Source organism: Leopardus geoffroyi, chromosome D1, assembly GCF_018350155.1.
Source record: "Leopardus geoffroyi isolate Oge1 chromosome D1, O.geoffroyi_Oge1_pat1.0, whole genome shotgun sequence".
Lineage (NCBI taxonomy): Eukaryota > Metazoa > Chordata > Mammalia > Carnivora > Felidae > Leopardus > Leopardus geoffroyi.
In genome coordinates, this window is record NC_059329.1 from 27664201 (window position 1) to 27680313 (window position 16113).

A 16113-nucleotide genomic window follows, 5' to 3' on the forward strand; every position below is an offset into this window, starting at 1 on the left:
CCCAGGCGCCCCTCCCCTCTTCTTTACACACAATTGTGTTAGGGGAAGCAATGTATCCAAGTATAAAAGATATATTTCCTAGCCTCCTTTGCACCTGGAGGAGGACACATGGCACAGTATGGCCAATAAGATATCAGTGGAAGTCATCAGGTGGGCCTCCAGGAAAGCTGTATAAGAGGGACTAGACTCAGTTGATACATACACTTTTTGCATTTCCCTCATTCTGGAGCTAGGATGTGATGGCTAGAGCTGGAGCGGCAATCTTGCAACCTTGAGGCAAAATCAAGCAAATTCCACAGACCTCAACTTGGACATCCTTGAGCCACTAAACCAATATCAGCAACTGCCTACATCTGGACTTCTTACTAAGTGAGAAAAATAAACTATGATATTGTTTAAGCTAACATATTTTGGGTTTTTTTCTGTTATATGCAGTAAAACTCAATCCTGAATTGATATACCCATCGTGTTTTGCAGGCATTCTGGTGAGTGAGTCAGCCAAGCTTATGAGTACCTGCAGTATGTTGCACCTTATTAGGTTCTAGGGGATTTCTTCCCTCCAGTGGGATGAGCACCAATAAGTAAGTACACTTGTCTTATCGCCTCTAGTAGGCACTGCCAGACCAAGCCCCTGCCCTTCCTCTAACCCCATTTCATACTGTCCCTTTTTCTTCACATGCAACAGTCTCTAGTCCCACTGATTAAATTTATGGAATATACCTTTCCCCGGGCCAGGTTCTTCTTACTTGATGTTCCTCCCTCTGTCTCCATCCCTCCCCCAACTCTTCAGGGTCTCTTGAATCTTACCATGAATGCCATCTGATATCTAAAACAAACCCTTTCCTATTGCCCTCATTATTTCCATCTCAATCCTTTTTCAGTTTGTTTTATTCATGGCACTATCACGATTAAAACTTTTATTGTCTTTTTCTTGTTTATATATTTTTTGTCAGTTTCTCTCTCTGCATCCAGCTCCTTTCCACCCACCCCCTCCAATCTGAGGACTACATGTTCTCTTAGTCTCTGGGGAGCATCTCACATGTGGTAAACATAAAGGAGATGCTCAGTAAGCACAGCCCATTCTCACTTTGCATGGGTCCCATATTTGTGAATTCACTTGCTCACTAAAATTTATTTGTAACCCCCTAAATTGATACCCGTGATGCTTTTGCAGCTATTCACAGACATGTGCAGAACTGTGAAAAATGTGAGTCACCTCATACACATGTTCCCAGTTGAGGTTAAACAAGATGATGCTCTGCTTTCTTGCTTCAGTCCTCTTACTTAAACAAGTGTCTTTTTGTGGTCTGTTGTGTTTTTAAAAATCCTTTTGTGTTTTTTATTGGTGTTTTCCTGTGTAAAATGGCCCTCAAGCATAGTGCTGGAGAGTCGCCCAGTGATTCTATGTGCAAGAAGGCTTTATGTGTTTTTGGAGAAATATATATGTTTAAATGAACTTTGTTCACGTATGAGTTATGGTGCTATTGGCTGTGAGTTTGATATTAATGAATCAACAATATATACTAAACAAAGTGTCTCTGAGCATAAAATAAGGTTTTGTATTGATGGGTTAACAAAAATCTTGTGACCAAAGGCTTACAGGAACATAGTCCTGTACTTCCCTTAGGAGCAATGGTTCAGTGCTTTCTAATTCATGTCCACGGTGACTTTATAGAACAGTGCTACCACAGGTAACAAGAATGGACTGTATTTGTTGATGAATGCTAATGTTTGTGCTGGGTGTGATGTGCGCGCAGGGGAGGGAGAGGGAATTCTCAGCATCATAGCCAATGCATAGTCAGGCCAAGTTAATTCTGCTCCCAAGTTGGCAGATCTGGAGATTGTTTTTTGCAGGTAGAGGGAGGTTTCTTTAATTCTCCTGGCACCATCCTGTAGAAGGACTGCAGCGAGATGCCCCAGAATCTACAAGGTGCCCTGAGGTGGTGATGTTTTTGGAAAGGGAATTAAGAGCCAGCACCTCTCTGCGCCTGCCTATGTCAGACAATTATAGAGAAGAAGAATGACAAGAGAAAATGAAAAGGAAATGGGCTGACAGCCTGCAGAGTGGTATTTCAACTCCAACACAAAACATTCAGTAGTAATTATAGAATAACCTTCATTTAAATGCAAATAAGCCTGTAATTAAGATAAGGGACCTACCATTTGCCAGCGTTTTTGTTGTTTCTTTTTATTTTTTAAATTTTTGGGGGGTGACAATTACAATTTCTCACACATCCCCCTGCTTTATTGAGGAGTAGTCATTATGTTTATGGATTGTGTTGTGAGTGCAATATTTGGATAACTGCAGAATAGAAATTAGTGTCACTTACTTTCAGCTGCCCCTAGCAAAAGGAAAAAAATGTGTACAGTGCATAATGTTGACATAAGCAAAACTTCCTAAGTGGCATGGCCCTGGACGGCATCACATAATGTGCTGTCCCAGATCACCAAGAGCCTGAGACAAATGCACTGAGTCCAGAATTACAGAAGGAAACAAACAGCTTTCTTGATGACTTCTAGCAGAGCTGCTGAGCCCTTGCAAAGCATCTACAAATTGCACCAAGTGTTTTTCCTTGGTTGAAAATGGGCAGAATGAAGGATAGAATTTTTAGACATTTTCTCAATAGGATCTTCAGAGAGGGAAGATGATGATCTAGCCATGGCCTGTGTATTAGTTTGTGACACAGGACAAATTTCTTAGCCTCTTTTGCCAAGTTAATATTGATCACTTCACTTATTTCCTGCTATTGACTCTGATTGACTCACACTCTGGATTAGGAAAAGTGAGATCTCAAACAGACCAAATGGGCTACTTGCTGGGTAAGCAGTTATTCATTCATTCCCTCAACAAATATACCCCTTTCCCCAACATCTTTTCTTTTCTTTTCTTTTCTTTTCTTTTCTTTTCTTTTCTTTTCTTTTCTTTTCTTTTCTTTCCTTTTCTCTTTTCTTTTCTTTTCTTTTCTTTTCTTTTCTTTTCTTTTCTTTTCTTCCTCATTTCCTCTCCTCTCCTCTCCTCTCCTCTCCTCACCTCTCCTCCTCTCCTCTCCCCTCCCCTCTTCTGCTCTCCCCTACCCTCTCCTCCCTTTCCCTTCTCCTCTCCTCTCCTCCCCTCCCCTCCCCTCCTCCTCTCCTGTTTCTTCCTCTCTTCTCTCTTCTCTCTCTCTCTCTCTCTCTCTCTCTCTCTCTCATCTACTAGTGCCAGAACTATTTTAGATGATTGGGAAATATAGCAGGGAAAAAAACGGCATCAATCTGAAATAAACCATCCAAAGCATGCTGTGGAAAACTTTCACAGGCACGTCTGGCTATTATTTTTGGAAGGTATGATCAACCATTCCAACCAGTCCTTATTGCCACTTTTCCTTAACTCATTGACTTATGTTGTGATGGAAACCTTGCTGGAAAACATCAGAAAGCAGGGTGTTAAAGAGCAGCTGAAAGGTCCAGCAAGTTCAATTTATTCTTTTAATTAGCAAGGGGGTTGTTTTAATAGTCCATTAGCCATCACCTAATTAAAGAAAACTTTTTTCCCCCTAAAATATACAGAACTCAAAGGAGAATTTTCTAAGATGTTCTTTTCCAGAGGTTTGTCAGGTAGTCTAAATACTATGCTATATTCTTCAGGAAGTAGTTGGATAGTTGCCACCTTAACTTTTTTTTAAAATTATGTCTTGAAAGGATACAATATTTTTGTAGATTCGTGTGCTAAACTGGAGAAGCTTGGGACAATAAGCTGAACAACATGAGCAAAGCCAAATTCAGGTGACAAATCTAACAAATCTGACTCTGCTAGCACAGTTTTCTCACCCCCCATCCTAACTTGTCCTTTGGCATTTTTCCTTCTCAACACCATGAAGATTTTACAAAAAGTTATGTGCTTTAAATGAACACATCTTTGCCTGAAGGGTGATTCCATAGCTTTCCTTAGGCTCTTTGTATCTTTAGTGAGTGTTATCCATTTGTCTGGCTATAGATGTTTCCTAGGGAACCTCAGATGCCCTTGATAGAGTTTACACACTGTTACCTAAGACTGAAATGTGTTTGATGGATTAACTGGGGAACTTACAAAACTTTAATGTCTTTTTTTTAAGTGCCTAACTTTGTATCCTCTGGGGTGATTGTTAACTTCAAAAGCCATTTCAAGGTTCAATAAAACTAATGGAGGTGAGATGGGCCTAGTAAAGCATTCTCAGATTCCTATTCTCACCATTCTTTATCACCCACACAATGAGCTTGCTAAGCAGTTCTGCATTATCCACAGATAATGTACACTCATCCTTCATCTTAAGTCAAATGACACCTCCACCACGGAGCCTTCTCTAATCTCTCCTAAGAACATAGAATTAATTAGGCATTCCTTCTTCCATGTTCTGTAACAAAGACACCTCCTCTTCTTTGCCAAAAAAGAAAAAAAGTGAGTGCTACCCATAGTTCCTTCATATTTCTTGAGATAGAAAATAGATCTTAAAGTTGTTGAAACTTTTGATTTGGTAATTCTATGTTGCTTCTAATTCCAGGGTAGGATCTCAGGGGTGTCCAGCCAGCCTTTCTTTGTACTGAAAGGGGTCACCTTTTCAAGCATTGTATTCACACAGCTTTGAGGTAGGTATCACCTTCTAAGGTTCTTAGGAAGCTTTGAGCTGGCGGAAATCTTCTAATTTCAGATACTCCAGACTTAGGTATTCTGTTTAATAATTAAATAAGGCTATCTTCATATGTGTGTTTAGAGAGAATACCATGAGGTCAATTTGTTTTGGATTCCTCTAGCTGAAGCCAGAGAGTTGAGCAGGGCACCATAAACTTGGGGGGAGGAGGGTGGCCAAGGTGAAGAGGCTCCCCACCTGAGGTGGTCAGTGAGCCCCAGTCATATGGTAAAAGGTTGACAAAAGAGGTGACCATTCAGGACCCCCAAGGAGAGACTTGTCAGTGGATTTTGGGAGAGTTACATATCATAATTTAATTTAAATTTTCCTTTTAAATTTTTATAGTTTATTTCTTCTCTGAACTTCATTTCTAAACCATTACTGTTCTGGGTGAGCTGTGCTTAGAGACATAACAGAGGTATTTATGTCTTCACTTTGGGAAAAAAAGGAGGTGGAGGAGGGTTGTGGAAGCGTTGAGAAGAAGCTCTGAGAAATCTGAGGGAATGGGCAGAAAAACCTGGGCAGTAAATTGAAGAGAAAGTTGATGATCAGCTATAAAGACAGATTTGTGCAAGGTTTAAGTACTCCCACTTGGAGAAGGAATTTGACTTCTTGCAGTTATGCAGACAGGGGCTCAGTATAATAATGGGGTTCTATAATTTGGTATCCAAGTGAATGATGAACCCCACCCGCCTTGGGAGGATTTTTGGTGACTTTGCTCATTCTTCTTGTTCTCTGTCTTCTAAACAGTTGAAGATGGATCCAAGGGCCCACATGGAGATCAAAATGCAGCATTTGCTTCATTTCTGGTACATCTAGTTTGAACAATATAGGAAAACTTAGTTACTGTAAACTTTGGGACCTGCAGAATCCTGATATGGGTTTGGACCACCAAGTTGCAACAGAATGAAGTAGAGATGAGTATAAAAGACATTTTTAGATATCTGCAAGATACTGCTAATATTTTGGGGGTTCGCATGTATTTAAATTATTGAGAAATGTTCTATTCATATTATATATATATATATATATATATATATATATATATATTTATATACACACACACACACACCCCAAATATATATATATTTGCCATCCAAGTTCATGGGACTCCCTAATTCTATCCTTGGACGCCTGAGAGGCCTGTGGAACCCAGATTAAATAGTTCTTTCTTGGGAAGAAATTTCATGAGCAAGAAAAATATCAACAAACATTTTATCAAGATTAAGTAGGCTGCAGAGACCTAGACGCCTTAACTACCCACCCACCCCCAGATGCATCTCCAAGGGGGATGAAAGTCAATGAAGGTGGAGGAAGGTGTCTTTCTGGCTCCAGGTACAGATGTTCCACCCTACCCCTTGCCCTGCCCCAGACCCACCCAGATTTGGGTTTTGTTGCTTTCTTTCTTTTTTTTTTTTTTTTAACTTTTATTTATTTTTGAGAGACAGAGAGAGATAGAGCATGAATGGGGGAAGAGCAGACAGAGAGACACAGAACTTGAAGCAGGCTCCAGGCTCTGAGCTGTCAGCACAGAGCCCAACATGGGGTTTGAATCCACGAACTGTGAGATTGTGACCTGAGCTGAAGTTGGACGCTCAGCCCACTGAGCCACCCAGGCGCCCCTGGTTTTGTTGCTTTCTTCACTAGCTCACCATGCAGCCTCCCACAGCTTGCTTCATTCTGAATTCACATTGTTCCTAACTAAGAACAGCTCATTTAGTTTCTCCTCATTCTCTCCTGAAGGGAAAGCAACACAAATATACAAAAAATGATGAGTATCTTTCCTGATGCAGACAAATTCATCTTTTTCCGGGGCATTTTATTTTTACTCTTGGCAGAAGTGGTAGACTTGGTCAGCAACCCCCAAGGATGGTTCATTAGGGATGGGAGAAGGAGCACCCATGATGTTTGCTGTCCCAATCCTTTGCCTGCTGCTGTGATGACCACCAGGAATGGAATACAGTCAGAAAAGCACACTGTCATTAGGGTGGGTTTTTTTTTTTAATTTTTTTTTCAACGTTTATTTATTTTTGGGACAGAGAGAGACAGAGCATGAACGGGGGAGGGGCAGAGAGAGAGGGAGACACAGAATTGGAAACAGGCTCCAGGCTCTGAGCCATCAGCCCAGAGCCCGACGCGGGGCTCGAACTCACGGACCGCGAGATCGTGACCTGGCTGAAGTCAGACGCTTAACCGACTGCGCCACCCAGGCGCCCCAGGGTGGGTTTTTTATTTACTTTCTTAACAAGCACACTGGAGGAAAAAGTCCCCTCTGTGACTTTGTTGTCACCTTTACCAAATTAGCTGCATTTGGATATGTCAGGGACTGTGAATGTCAGCCTGAACCATTTAGCTGAACCTGCCTACTATGTGCAGGGCACTGTACAGGATTCTGTGTTGGCTGCAAAGAAGAATTCAGTGATAAATAACAGTCAAAACATCTTGTCTCCTACCATCCCTCTATCACAGATATTGTCACTGTTAATTTTACGTGTCTGCATAGCTAGACCATGGTGCCCGGGTATATGGTTAAACATTCTGTATGTTTCTGTGAGGGTTTTTTTTTTTTTTTTTTTTTTTGAATGAGATTAATACTTAAATTGGTGGACTTTGGGCAAAGTAGGCTGTCCCCCATAATGTGGGTGGGTCTCATCCAATCAGTTGGAAGGCTGAACAGAACAAGTCTGATGTCCCTCAAGCAAGGAGGAATTCTGCCAGCAGATGGCTTTCTGGCTGGAATTACAACACTGAATCCCTCCTGGGTCTCCAGCATGCTTGCCCTCCTTGTGGATTTTGAACTTGCCAGCCTCTACAATCATATGAGCCAATTCCTTTAAGTATTCCCCTCTCATACACACACACTATTTTTAAATTTTTGATTGAAGTACAGTTGACATATAATACTAAACTATTTTCAGATGTATAGTAATTCAACAATTATATACATTATGAAATACCATGATAAGTGTTATATTATTGACTGTATTCCTTATGCTGTGGTTTTCATCCCTGTGGCTTATTTATTTTGTAACTGGAGGTTTGTACCTCTTAATCCCCTTCGCCCATTTCAACCATCCCCTTCATATCCCTTTGGCAACCTCCATGCTAAATGAAATAAGCCAAACAGACAAAGACAAATACTGTATGATTTCACACACACACACACACACACACACACACACACACACTATTGATTCTATTTTTTTCTGGAGAACCCTGACTAATAGAGATATTTTACACCTTTGTCTTTCATCTGATTTGCTACTTTTAGGGCACATCTCATCTGCAGGGGAAGTTGTCTATGACAGGGCTCTCCTATAATCTACTTCCTTAGAGATTGGTGGATAAATTAATTTATATCTTTAACAGCATGCTTAGAATTCTGCAAGGAGCATCTAAACTTATAGAAATCATCTTTGATTTAAGCAAAGGAATAAGCAAATGAAAATGATTGTCAAATACTTAATGATTTCCTTTCCTCTGGCATATTTAGGGTAAAGAGTGATTTTTTTCATCTTACAAAATGACTGTTATAATCCCTGGTTACGGAGAAGGGACTAAATTCCTAATATGTCTGTGCAGGGTTTAGAAGAAATAGGGTCTAACTGGTAAACAGGCTTTGGTTTTACTGACTTCCTGCTGTTCCTATTCCACACACACTCCTCAGCAGTGCTCATCCTAATCCATGACTTCAGTTACCAATGCCATGCTGATGACTATTATGACCCAGAGCAGCTCTGAGTCTCAGATCCATATATCCAATGTGTCTTTTCTTCTCTTGGATGTCTCATGGGCCTCTTAGTGTTAACATGTTCAAATCTAAGTGCATCATCTTTGCTGTAAATTCCAAATTCTGACCTCTTCCTGTATTCTCTGACTCAATGACTATGCTTCTGCTTGCCCACTTGTCTAAACCAGAAATTTGGGCTCATTAATATAGCTTAAACCTACATCTATTTCTTCCTCCCTTTTTTATTGTTTTGGTACAGTTCATGATCTGTTCAGGATTGGGTTATCATGGCTGTCTCTTTCCAGCTATCCCCTTTACTCTTTCATTTTACCCTCCAAACTGCTAACCCAGTGACCTTTCCAATGTGCAAATAGTTGTCTAGCTTTGTTTTTTCTTAATGTTTATTTATTTTTGAGAAAGAAAAAGACAGAGTGTGAGTGAGGGGAGGGGCAGAGAGAGAGGGAGACACAGAATCTGAAGCAGATGCCTATCTCTGAGCTGTCAGTACAGAGTCTGACGTGGGGCTCGAATCCACAAATGGTGAGATCATGACCTGAGCTGAAATTGGACTCTTAACTGACTGAGCTACCCAGGCACCCCAATAGTTTTCTAGCTTTTTAGAGTCCTATAAAGACTTTCTATCAATTTAAGGCTAATATTTAAACCTCTCAGCATGGTGTATTAGCCATTGCTGCATAATAAATAATCCCAAGGCTTAGTGGTTTAAACAAATAAACACTTACTATGTCATATAGTTTTTGAGCATCAGGAATCTTGGAGTAGTTTGGCTGTAGTTAGTAGTTAATAATTCTAGCTCAAGATGTCTCACGAGGTTAAAGTTAATCTGTTCGCCTGGGCTTCAGTCTCTGAAAACTTGACAGGGATTGGAAGATCTACTTCCAAGCTCATTCATGTGACTATTGGCAGAAGTCTTCAATTTCTTACCACATGGGTCTCTCCATTGAAACATGCTTTTCCCAAAGGGAGTATCTGGGAGAGACAGAGAGGTGGGGTAAGGGGAGAGAATGAGAGAGTGAGGGGTGGGAGAAGCTCAAGATGGAAGCTTCAGTCTTTTATAATCTATTTTCAAGTGTGATATACTGTCATTTTCCCTGTTCAGACAGACCAACCTTGGTAGAATGTAGGAGGGGACTACACAAATGTCTGGAGACCAGAATGTAGGGTTCATTGTGGGGCTATCTTGGAGGCTGACTACCATATATGGCATTTAGCAACTTTCAAAGATCTTGCTTTTGCTTACTTCTCTAGGTTCTTATTGGACTTCTCGCACTGTGTCTTTAGTCATACTAAACTTCCAATGAATTGTATCTTTCACAACTCTTTGCCATTGCATGCTATACCCTCTGCTTTAAAATCCTTTTAGCTCTCTTTATTTTTCCTGATGACTCTGTCATGCCTTTTATGAGTCCCTACCATGAAAGGGCCTCTTGTGACATCCTTTTCCCCCAACTATAGGTCTTTCTCTGTGCTTTCACAGATCCCCACATCCACCTCTATCATACTACTTTAAAATCCATCATAATTATTGGTTTATGAATCTCCTACATTCTACTGTGATGTTTCTGAGCTCAGAGATGGTGGATTTTTTTTATCACCCATTTTATTCCCAATATCTCTCAAAATACTGAAATGTAATAGGAGTTCAATAAATGTGTGGTGAATGAGAAAAGAAATTAATGCACATTTTGCTGCAGAATATGAATTACATGGAGAAGGGAATACAGGCTCTTTTGTCAAGTTTTATTATATTTCACAGTTTTATGGGTCAGGAATATGGGAATGCTGTTCTTGGCAATTCTGCTCCATGTGGCATTGAATGGAGTTGCTCAGTGGTATTTGGCTAGAGTATGAGCTTGTCCAGAAAGTTAAAGATGTCTTCTCTCCTGTGACTGTCACCTTACTAGCCATGGCTAAATTATTTGGTTTGGCTGTGTGTACCTATTTGGTCTCATCAGAACAGCAACTTGGGGTAGTCAGAGTTCTTGTAGAACAGCTAAGGGGTCCTTGAAAGATTTCCAAGAGAGCCAGGAAGAAGCTGCAAATCTTCTTCTGAGCCAACTTGGGAGCATAACTTACATTGCATTTTATGGGTTCAAGGAAGTCACAGAGCCAGCCCATCTTCAAGGAGAAGAGACTAGAAGGTCATGAGCAGCAGGTGGCCTGGCTCACTGGGGAGCCAACTCTGGAAATTAGATCCTGAAACTATAATCAACTATTGTCATATATATTTTACCTATGCTAAGTTTCTCTGCTATTATCCTGAAAGCACAATTTTCAAATATTTCAATCCAATTTTTATTAATAAGAAAGAGAAATGAGGGCTTACTATTATACATTTAGGTCAATGTGTAGCTGGATAAAAGTTGTATCTATAGAATCTTGACCATAAAATACATGTCAGCCTTGAAGGAAGTCTATACTGACATGACAGAGGGCTCTGTTCTTCATACTGCAGCATTTCAATTGATGATTTGATAAGGATTTTCTTTTTTTTTAAATTTTTTTTTTTCAACGTTTATTTATTTTTGGGACAGAGAGAGAGACAGAGCATGAACGGGGGAGGGGCAGAGAGAGAGGGAGACACAGAATCGGAAACAGGCTCCAGGCTCTGAGCCATCAGCCCAGAGCCCGACGCGGGGCTCGAACTCACGGACCGCGAGATCGTGACCTGGCTGAAGTCGGACGCTCAACCGACTGCGCCACCCAGGCGCCCCTGATAAGGATTTTCAACTGCAGTGGAATCGTTTTCCTAGGGATGTTTTGGAGGTGTATAGGGTTATTTTTGATTGTCACAAGGACAATCAAATGTTGCCACTAATACTTAATTGCATCCTATGATATACGGAACAGTCCCATATAGCAAAGAATTATCCTGTCCAAAATTTCATTGGAACTCCTATTGAGAAACACTGAATACATAAAGATAAGCCTCCCATATTTGCTAATGTCATGACCTAATATGATTATGATAGGAGAATATTGGCTCAATAGCAGATTACATGGGGAAAGAAAACAGAGATCTTAGTTGGATGCAAGATTAATATAAACCAACACCATGTGTCTGCCAAAAATTATTGTTATTTAAAGCTATATTTAATAAAAGTTTCAGTTCAGAACACAAAGAGCTATATTGATAAAGATCTTAGGCCATTATACAGTGGTCAGAATGCTCGTGGAGTTTTACGGTCGCTCCCAGCAACCTGGTTTTAAGAGTGGCATAGATAAATCAAAGAATGGCCACCAGGAGAACAAAGAGTCTAGAAGCTATGCCTTATGAGTGGGAAACAGCTATTTTCAACTATTTGAAATATTGTGTGGAAGAATGATTAGGCATATTCTTTGAGATTCTAGAAAGCAGAATTAGGATAAATGAAGGAAGACTTTTCTAATAATTAAAACACTTTGTCAAAAAATGGAGTGTTATGCCTTGTGGGATAATTAACCCTGGTTGAGAGTCCCTGTAGAAAGTGGACTGCTTTAGCCCATGGGGTGATTTTAAATGAGCTGAATATTACGAAGGAGACTCCTGTATAGAGTGGGACCCCTAAGTCATCTTCCATCATCATTATCATTATTATTATTATTATTATTATTATTATTATTTTAGGATTCATAGACTCATATTCATGAAATACTTGTGGACACTGCTTCTCTACACTTTTTATAATAATGCCTTAGTTCATAATGCCTTTCTTCAGCTTTGTAACTGCAAATCAGTCCCTTAAGCTATCTAAACTTTTATTTCTTCAATCATAAAGCAGGAAATCAGAGTGCCAGCCATATATTCCTAATTGGATAGCTGGAATAATCAACTTACATAATAGTTTTAAACTGTAAAGTGTATGAAAATATAAGAGAATATTTTGTTTTCCACAGAGGCTGTGGACAATGTGTCTTATGTCTGAGCGAAATGATTTAACATTCTTTTTGAAGGCCATCCAAATGACTTGTAATTGTTCTCCTTTTTCTAATAAGGTGTGAAGGTCTCTAATAGCTGTCAACAAAGTGTCATGTGGAGTGATTTAAGTAGCACTTACTGTTCTCGTATTGGTTGGCCTTTATTTGGTCCAAACTTTTGAACAAGGAGGAGACAAGAAGGGGTGAAGGGGAGGGATGTTAGATAAGCTTTTACTTAACTGATGTTTATTTTGGGGGGGAAATGCCATCATCATTATCTGTGAAAAACAAATGTGTGTTGGCATCTACTCTTTTTTGAGATGGCTCCATACTTAATGGAACTGTCCAAATTCCCCTGTTTGTTACAAGTGTTCAAAAACAAAAATTCAAGTGAGTAAATTTAAACATCAAATAGGCTGTATTCAATGATTCATTAATTGGGCAGCATCCCATCTAGCAAATAAAAAGGAACTCCATGGAGCTGCAGAAAAGGAAAGTTTTTTACAATTTTTTAATGTTTATTCATTTTCCAAGAGACACAGCGCAAGTGTGCAAGGTGCAGAGAGAGAGGGAGACACAGAACCCAAAGCAGGCTCCAGACTGAGCTGTCAGCACAGAGCCCAGCGCAGGGCTCAAACCCACAAATCATGAGATCATGACCTGAGCCGAAGTCAGATGTTTAACCAACTGAGCCAGCCTGGCGCCCCCCAAAAAGGAAAGTTTTTAAAGGCAGCGAGGGAGGGGAAAAAAAGGAAATGATTAGCAAAGAATGCATTGTTTCAGGCAAGGTTGCTTTCCTACTGGCAATGGACTAGTTCTGTCAGCAGACTACCTCCTAGTGCTGACCAGGAAATTCCAGGTTGGCTGATTGTAAGTCACATTTCTGGGAGAAACTGAAGCTACCTTTAGGGCAGGTATTAGGTCTTGGTAGGGTTTAGGATATGTGACTCTGTTTTGGCCATTTTTAACACAATAAATTATGAAAAAAAAAGAACACATTGACTTAAACTAAATTTTGTCGTTGTTGTTATTTTTAAGAGATACAAGTTAGCCGAATCAGCCTCAACAACCCATTCTAAATTCTAAGAAGAAAAAGCAAATTAATGTTCATTTAATGTTTAATTAAATTTATTATAGCTGGTATGCTGGTTTTAGGTTGAATTTATGGTATGCTAATGTTAGAGTTTTATGTGTTCTATGTACACTTTATAGCACATTGGGGTCTCTTGCATAATCAACATGTACCATATACTTAATGCCCATTTTATGTGAGTTGGAGCACAATTTTACTATTTTAAATGATTATAGAAGTTTATTGTTATGTTTCTCCCCTTATATCATATTGTTAGCGATGTCTATGATTTATTTGATGCCAAATTCTTGACGTGGAACACAATTCCCAATTATAGCAATCTTCCTATAGGGAGAATGGTATTTGGTTTGTAACAATCCACTTTAGCATGAGATTTTAGGAATGCAGTTACAAAATAAGGCAACGGTATGCATTTTTCACTAGAGGTGAAATGTTTGCTGGTTTGTTTGTTTTCTAAAGATAAGGAGGATATATACAAACAGTAGAACAAAAATAAGCCCCATAGAAGTAAAAGTGATTATTGTTGTCTCTGTGGACATGACTAGTGTTGGTTTTCACTGACATCCCATTTAGAGTTACTCCTTCCTCTACACTTCTGCTAGTGTTCTCACATCAGGCAGCTCTCCAGAAAGGAATTTGTAAGAATATCTTGTCCAAGACCCACCCTGCACAAACAAAAATGCTGAGATATGGAGTGCTCACCGAAGTGACTTGCCCTGGGCCATAGAGCTGGTAAAGGTCAATGCCACGCTTGAAATCAGATCTTTTGGAATTCGAACCCAGAGCATTTTTTGTGATTCACATTTTTCCTTATTATCCTGGTGCCTTGTTGCCAAGCAAGTGTTAGGCGTCATTGTTTACCTGATACCAGATTTCTGCTATGGAAATGCCTCTCTCCAACCCCTGCATTTCCTCCTGTCTGGGTGTTCTGATCATAATCAATAGTCTTCCAGTGCATCCAGTAAAGTCTGGGAAGTCCAAAACCTCTGCAAGGAAAAGGAAAATGCCATTTTGCCAGAGGAAATCAATATGACTGATGCCCTCACCTCCAAGGTATACCCCTTGTGATGATTGCCCCTCATTCTCTGACCCTTCCAGGCCAAAGGTATCCCACACCCAGATTAACTGGCTCCTGTACACTTATTTATGTGCCATCAGCCAATATCCTTCAGCAATAGCAGCAGCAACCTTGATTTGTTTTCCCTTTTTACAGCTCTGTTGCTGGAAAAGGTGGATGGAACATTTAATTTGGCATTAAATTCTATTCTGGGGCATCGTCCCCTGTGGCAAAGGTGATGTGGATGGTTTGCATTTATGATTTTGCTCAGTTCAACTTATTTTTATGCTCAGAGAAGAGTTTCTGTTCAAGCTTTTCTTGCTTCTCTTGCAGTTTTATTTCTGATTTCATATAGACGATTTCATAGAGTGGAGCAGCCTGCTTTCCCTTTGTATTCAGACTACCATTTTTCCATTAGAAGTGTTGGCAACAACCTTGTTTCTGCATATACGTGCAGCATAGATAGCACATTTGAATTCTGAGTGTAGCTCTATTCTTGAGGGATGTGGTCTGTGTCAGGGGCAGACATGACAGGGAGCCAATGTGCATGCCAGGGAAAGGGATTCATCTCAGCTCTTCTTCTCCTTTTGCATTTTTACCTCTGATTTCATGGTGACTGGTACAGTGGTGGGTCTAATTCTTTTCCCTTTCTTTATCCTTGAATCACCTTCAGGAGAGTCGACAACCAGCTTGCTCTGCATATTAGTCTGTTAGAGCCAGAATGCGCCAGAATTTGCTATCAGTTCTCCCAAGGTGAGATCTCTTCAAGCCTCATGGCTTTGCTGAGTGGCTGCTGGCCCCCAGACCTGCCTGCAGTCCCCATCTCAAGACCCCACAGCATTCCTAATTGCTGGTTTCTCTGCTCAGAAGCACCCTCTGCCCTCGATTTCTTTGGAAGGTGGCCCTCTCTCCTCAGCACTGGAGATCAAATTCTTTCCCCAAAACAGCAAAAGCATGTGCCCCCAGTTTCCTACCCCCACCCCAGCACTGACCACATCATCCTTTCCCTGGCCTCTGTCTCTTCCTTCACATGCATCCCTGGCCAGGAGCAGTCTGTGTGTGGATGTAAGGGTCGCAGGGGCAGAAAATCAAGGTGAGGAGAAGTGAGATGCTGAGGCAAGAGAGGTTTCTCAAAAGAACTGAAGCCCCATACCCTACCTCTTGCTCCTTCAAGCATTTCCTGATCACTGATTTTTTTTTTTTTTAGGTTGATATTTGCAAAACCTTTGGTTTCTGATAAAGTCTTTGTTCCTTATGTTTGTGGGAGAAAAGGAACAAAAAGGGAGAGAGAAACACAGTTAAACAGCAAATCCTACACATATCCCAAGGCTTTTGAAGACAAAAAGAATTGTACAAAATAAATTGCAAAAGAAAAATAAGGAAAAAAATAATCCATAATTTTTCTCTATGCTTGACCTATTTTTACAATTGTGTTGTTAATGAATGTGTTTTTTTTCTTATGTAGCTTAGAACATGGTTAACCAGGTTAGCCAGTCAGGTGTCTGCATTCAGACAGACCTCACCACCCTAGAACACTCCTAGGCACACTACTGGATTAGAACCCTCAAAATCCACATCGTAGACACTGAGAGTGATTCCAGCATAGACCACTAGATGGAGCCCTTGCTATGCACAAACACAGCCCCAAGGGCCCTGGGGCAACCAGTGA

At 40.3% G+C, this 16113-nt stretch overlaps 1 long non-coding RNA gene across 1 annotated transcript; it reads left to right on the forward strand.

Moving 5' to 3' along the window:
- Positions 1 to 237: 237 nt before the first annotated feature.
- On the forward strand, positions 238 to 15796 carry LOC123602392. Its single transcript, XR_006714474.1, has 7 exons — positions 238 to 369; positions 478 to 581; positions 3682 to 3765; positions 4521 to 4605; positions 4992 to 5064; positions 5397 to 5455; positions 15652 to 15796. It is a non-coding gene; the product is annotated as an uncharacterized LOC123602392 (long non-coding RNA).
- Positions 15797 to 16113: the final 317 nt, after the last annotated feature.